This window comes from Ailuropoda melanoleuca, chromosome 15, assembly GCF_002007445.2.
Source record: "Ailuropoda melanoleuca isolate Jingjing chromosome 15, ASM200744v2, whole genome shotgun sequence".
NCBI classification, from domain to species: Eukaryota; Metazoa; Chordata; class Mammalia; order Carnivora; family Ursidae; genus Ailuropoda; species Ailuropoda melanoleuca.
The window spans coordinates 20,889,172-20,896,084 of NC_048232.1; positions in this window are offsets into that span (position 1 = coordinate 20,889,172).

The following is a 6,913-nucleotide window of genomic DNA, read 5'->3' on the forward strand; positions in this document are numbered from 1 at the left end:
AGAGCCATCAATTTCTTTTTCCAGCTCATAGGTATCAGCCCCCAAATCCTGCAGACAGTCCGACTCTGATTATCTTGAGAAAGTCCCAGTTTGTTTTACACAAGAACAGCTGGCATACAAATGGAATCAAGCACTTTTAAGTAGTCATTAATCATACTGATGAGAACAGCTGAAACAAACAGTGTTCTCTCTAAGTACTTACTATCTGACATACAAATCAAGTGATAGTCCAATTAGTTATTTATAGGTTCCTTTCTTTGAAAAATCGCAGTGCCTCTCTTTCCTCTTTGATTCCGTGGTCTTTACTTTTAGGAAAAAAAACTTTGACAACCCCACATGAATGCATTTATATTTATATTATCAAGTCATTTATCTACTAAATCACTGAAAGTCAATCCTGCAAACACAAGTTTCTAGCTGTGTGATTTCATTTATTTCTCTCTGGAAAAATATTTTTAATCTCTTTTAACTTTATTAATACATATAAGAGAGAAATGCAGAAAAAGAGATCAATAGGATAGATGCTTACCGAATAGAAAGCTTGGCTTATATGCAATTATTTATTCCTTTTAGGATTAGGATGAGAGAGAAACCTTAATTGTTCAATGAGATGAGATTTTCCTTATGCAGCTATTTTCTCTAGCCAAACAAGACAATAATAAAATAAAAAATAAAAAGGGAGCTAAGAATTGCCAGAGATGGACTTCACTGCCCCACTCAGAAGTAATAATATGGAACCCACCCTAGCTGGCTTCAAGGATTAGCACAAAATTTAGCAACAGGAAAGCCCTCTCCATGCCGGAGCCACGATTACTAGCTACACAGACATTAGGTGAGTTAAACATTTATGGGATAATTCAAATGCTCCCTTCTCGCTCATGTTCTTTACTAAACGAGTGCCCTGGGACTCAGGATTGCCATGTGCCGCTGACACACCAACACATTGAGAGAATATGCTCACAAACACGAAATCCCATAGAAAGCAAATGAAGAAATATGGAAGGCTTTGCTGTATCTCTTAAATACCGACCATCTGATTCCTTTTAGGCTTAGTTTTAGGTTCACCATTCCATTATCGGCATAGTCCCGAAGGCCTGGGCTAGATTGGGAGTGGTGTCTGGCTGGGAATCTAGTCCAGAGCCATAAAGTAAATCACTCCAAGAAAGAAACCAAGTCTTGCCTTCAGGCTGCCGCTGGCCAAGCTTCAGAGCCTGGGAGAGGACCCTGACAGGGTAGCTTCCCCAGGACATGTTCTATTATCATTTTTCACGTACAGTTGGCATCTCTGTCAAAGACACCATGTAGAAAGGACACAACTACCTACAGAGGTCAGCTATGAACTAGAAATTTCCACAGAGAAGGTCAGAGTGAGTCTTTAGCAAATGTTCCAAAGTGTTCTTTCAGCTCAGGTTTCAGTGTCAAAGGTTAAGTGTGGATATTAAGACATTAATCCAAGCAGAGATTTGCAAGTAACTGTTCTTCAAAGTTTTTTTTAAAAAAATAGAACCAAACTTTTTTTCTTTTTTTTTTTTAAGTAGGCTCTATGGCCAATGTGGGGCTTGAGCTCACAACCCCAAGATTATGAGTTGCATGCTCTGCCAACCGAGCCGGCCAGGCTTCCCCCACCCCATTTTTTAAAATGAGTGCATTCATTCCTATAAAAAGACAATTAAAAAATATATGAAATAAATTGTCTAAGAAACTTGAGACCCATGTTGCCTTGAATGCCTTGATTTGAAGATGTCATTGGCTTTAAAATTTTGTTATTCCAGTTTTGTTGCTGGCTGATGACAGAGCTCACATACTACTCCAAAGTATGGCAACTTGGCATACGAAAATTTTTAGCTGAAGGAATGAGAAATGCCAGGCACAGGAAGATCTCCCTGACTTTCCTTGTGTCCCCCAAAACAGGTCGTGAGATCCTCACGTGACAGGTGCCCTCCCTATACCCAGAGGAAAGGAACATCCTCATCTCTGAAGTCTGAAGACCTCTGAGAGGAATTTGAAAAAGAAGGCTTTGCTAAGTTTTCTCCAACAGTACAACAATTGGCTTGTATCCTTTGTCCTATCGTGTTTTCCACGACTTACAATTTTCAACAAACCTAACATACAAACATGCAGGTTTCACCTTTCTGGGGTCTTCATTTTCTTATGAAGGCTCCTGTGTCATGTAAAACTTATATTAAATAAATTTGTACACTTTTCTCTTGTTACGAGAATTTTGTCTGTTCAATCTATAGAACTCCAGTCAGAGAACCTAGGAGGGTAGGTGGAAAAAGATCTTCTCTCCTCCCCTGCACTGAAGTGGGGCAGGCTTGAGCTGATTGGCCCATCTCCCTGTCTTTTTAGATTCATGCCATTGAGATACTTAATCACTAAAATCCTTGGGCCTTGAGAATATTTATATGATGGGCTCCTATTGGGCACCAGTACCCATTGGTATGCTATTTTTATTCTTGGGGCTTGGGTATGTGGTTTCCACAGGGAGTAATATTTGTATTCTCCCTTTCCGAGCAATAGAATCACTCACTCCCCAGTCTCCTAATTATAGATGTAAATTGTGAGCACATTGTGATTAGCATAATGCCTGGAAAGATATCTCATTATAATTTTTAAAACTTTTATGCACAGCTGTAAGCAAAATTTGAAATGACCATCAGAAAACACCATGGTGGGAGAGTTGAGTCTGTTTATCGGGTGAAGGCCAGGCTCATAGCCTAGCTCTGCTACTCACTGAGTGCACGGTCTTGGGCAAGTGACTCTGGCCCTCAGTTTCTTCGCCCAGAAAATGGCAATGACAGTACTTCCTTCTCATCAGGTGGTTGTGAGACTCGAATAGATGAATAAACACAAAGCTGTTAAAAATGGTGCCTGGCCTAGAGAATGAATCCGGTGAATGTCCACTGTCCTCAGCCCATTCACGCCATGCCCTGGGACCCAGATTTTCAGATATAATCCACATAAAGGGGGATCTGAGGGTTGAAACAATCCACAGCCTCCTTCCTTTCGGTGAGGGCCGCACTGGGTATCAGGAGAACAGTGGAGCCAACCACCTCTCTTGACCACACCAGAAATCTTCTCTCTTCTCCCTGTGGTTTGTAAGGGTGAGTTGGGGTGAGGACAGTTATGCCCTCCCATGTTTGCTTCTAACAAAACAAGACTAGAAAAATCTGCCCGAATGGTTTCTGACAGCCCTAGGAGTATGATAAAAGGCTTCTTTTTTCTTAAAAGAAAAATCACTTTTAATCACTCAGTGTCAGAAGCCGGGACTTTCTGTTGTGAAGCAACCAGAGCCCCAGCTTCCTTTGCTCCCCCAGTGGAGTCAGGCCGGAGGAGGCAAGGGCGTCTGGGCCGAGCCCTTGAAACTCAAGGTCAAGGGAGGGCCTGGAAAGTCCAGGGTTTCCTGATCTCCAGGGCTCCAGACAACAGCTGGGCTTTCCAGGAATTCAGTGCAGCAAAGCAGGGAGCGTCCTCGTGTCTGTACTTGAGATTCCCAGCACGCTGGGCCAGCAGGTGCACCCCCAGCAAACCCTGCCGTGGGCAAAGCTGGCTTCCCAGCCCACTTTCCACCCCTTTCTCCCAACAGGCACCCCGACCCGCCCCCACACACCCTCAGGCTCATCAGAGCCTGCTCTCCGGAGGCCCATCAATTCCAAAGCCTTCTTTCTAGAATGATGAACTCTTTCGAATCAGCATTTTAAAGATATAAAAAACTGGAAGCCGAATGAATGATTCCTTAATTGTGGAATTTTAAGTTATCAGTGAACAGGCTCAAATGCATTATTTTGTTTTTAAGAAATACATGCTCATTGTAGACAATAGGGAAAATATAGCAAAGAAGTTTTCTATCAACCACAGAGTGTTTGTGTTTTGATAGCATTCTTTCCAGCCTATTCATATGTACTTTTTAACAAACTTAATGACCTACTGAATATGCAGATTTCGTTCCTATCCAGTGTAGAGCACATTTATCTAGGGAAGATGGGGGGCGGGTGGGAGAAGGGCTGGAACAAGAGGGATCCTCCTGGCATCCAGAAGTTGTGTGACAGTCAGCAGCTCCTGCCCTGGACGCATGCCACCGTCCCTCCCCTTGCTCAAGGGAAAGCCCAGCAATAAGCAAAGTGGGGAGAAAAGAACTTGGCCATGGTACATTTCCTACCTCCTCTTCCTGTGCTTTGAGCCACTGGACCTTTCTCAAAGGCCTTGGCTTTGTGGAATAGCAGCCACAACCCGTGACAAGCTGGGTGATAAATAGGATATTGATGGGCAATTACCTGACACCAAATAGCTCCATAAATCAATGTGCTAGGAGCTGGTACCACAGTCAAGGGCAGCTCTCAGCGACTGCCGGCCCCGCAGCCCTGCAAGGTGACGATGGGGAGCACAGGCAGCCCTTTGGAGCACCTTGCAGAGGACGGAAGATTTCCTAAGTGGGGAGCCATGCTGTGGCCACCAGTGTCCTGGTTTGCGAAGCCTCAGGAGGGGTTGGAGCCCGAAGGAGGCTGGGCCCTTGCTTTGGTGCCTTCCTGCTATTATCAGCTCCATGATACTTCGTGACCTCCTCCTGCATGGGCGGGGGGTGGGGGCGGGTTAAGATAGTGCTTTAGAATTCTGAAGGTAATACAGTCTCCTTGTAGAGAGTTTTTAAAATGTTACACAAATAGGTAAAGAAGCAGCTGTCACGCACAGTCCCATGACCAGAGGTGACTAATCACTGTGAACACTTTGTCCCCTTTCAGGCTTAAAAAAATGGCATACCCATAACCATACTCCTGGGTGCCAAAATGTGGTAAGTTTTCATCCTCTGTCCCCATCACCACCCATTCAAGGACACAGCTTCCCGCCGCTCGCACCACCACCGAGGGGCCAATTCGTCTTCCCCTCGCTCAAAAGGCAGGAGCTCAAATGTCAGGCAACAAGCGCTTCCTTGTCAAAAGATGGATCCAGGAGCTTTGAGCTGCCCTGATCCCTGACATGCTAAATCCTCCCTGCTCAGTCCGAATTCACACACTACAAGAGGTGTCCTCCCATCCACAAAATCTCAACCCAGACAGGCAAAATATTTCACTACCAAGAAACAATAAGGATAACAAAAAAACGTGGAAATCTGGTGCATATTTTCGGCGCTCCAAGCAGAGCCGTTTGCCCGAGAGCACGGCTACCCTCCTGAATGTCGCCGGGGAAAACCTGCACAGACTTCTCTCCAGTGGGCCTCCTTCCTGGGAGGAAAAGAAGACCGAACAAAGGCTTGATTCCCTCACTCCTACGGGAGTCATTGTGAGAAATAATAAATGAAGCCAGATTGCGAGACTTAATAAAGTCCTCTAATACGGTTATTTTGCAGATAATGACTGAAGCTTTCTTTAAAGCCCCTTTACAACATTGTAAATTCATACAAAGCAGGAATTGCTTTAAATGAACATTCCTTGATTCCTCATCTTTCAGCCCCAGATGCAGACTAGGACTGGGCACAAATATTTTTTACTTGGCTGTGGGGATATATCTCATTTCTCATAAGGCTCCTTATCAATTACAGCCTACATGGAATTTGCCGTAAGCATGTCTAAATGAAAAACACACCTTCTCGGGCCCTCTAACAAAATCAATCCCTCAGCAGGAGAGTGAAAGCTTGTCTAGATCTTGCATTGAAATGCACATTTGCATGCTAATTACCCAGAAAGCTCCTCTAATTCACTGAGGTGTTATGGAAATGCTAAATCAGAATTCTAGGAGCCCAGGAACTGAGAGTGGCTTAGATGGAAACAATTGCAATACAATTTATGTTTAAAGTCATTTCTAGAATCCACTTGGGGTGGATTGGCCATGTCCAGATTAACCAGAGAATGCTTTCTTGAAGTCGCTGGGACTGCGGATAGGAGCAAAGGGCTCACTTTTTTTCTGTGCCATTTACAGCTTAGGGACGCCTTTTCAGGCGGGTTTCAAAGTCTGCGTGCCTGAATACGAGAAAATACAAACATCACAACGCCCAGACCGCCGCAAGAAGCACGCAATCACAGCTCCAAAAGTTCCGTTCAGTGGCTAAAAATATGTTGTTTGCAAATAGGGTTATAATTGAAAAGAATTATTTTCCGATTGAATAAAATGATGCTACAACTATTCAGCAAAATCAGTCTGCGAATACAATTTGCAAACTGCCTTCTTCCGCTGAAAACAACAAAGTATTCATACATATAAATGACAAGCAAACAGCTTTTTGGTTTTCTTAATGGTCTCCTCTCGCCATCGTTGAGGTGAGTGGGAAACGTTTTCCCTTTCCCTTTGCAGAAATATGCTCTGTTTCTTCTATTTTGCCATTTTTCTCTTTTGCTTCTGGAAGGTTTGGAAGCCCTGAGAATGCCAAATCGAAGTGGACATTTTCTTAGTCTCATCTAAGTCTTTGTGGGTGGTTTTTGCTCAGGCTGCTTTTTACACTTGTGCCAACCTTTCTCCTGTTCTGAGTGTTCCCTAACATACCAGTGGTACCAAGTGGCTCCGAACACCTCCGAGCAGCGTCCCCCTATTAACCAAAAACTCCTGAAAGGCAGAACCAGTGTGTCTGCTTTCTTATCCTGAGTCCAGACCAGCCCTACCTACCCAAGCCCCTAGGGCAGCCTGGATGGAGGGCGCAGGTTACCCGCTCTGTTGTCCTCTTAGTTTAAAATCTCTCTCTCGAAATTGTTTGCATTTTTAAATCTTGAATTAAAATAGTGGATTAGGACCCAGAAAACTTGTTCTCCTTTCTGAACTGTTCTACAGACAGAATCATTGAACCCCCAGAACCAAGGATCCTAAGTGTGCATGGGCATGGAGAGTAACGAAGAGGGCAGGGGATGGAAGCATGTGTCGTACATGATGTGATATGTGTCTATGCCGTGAAATTTACCTAGCACATTCCGAACGCTAGTCAATAGTA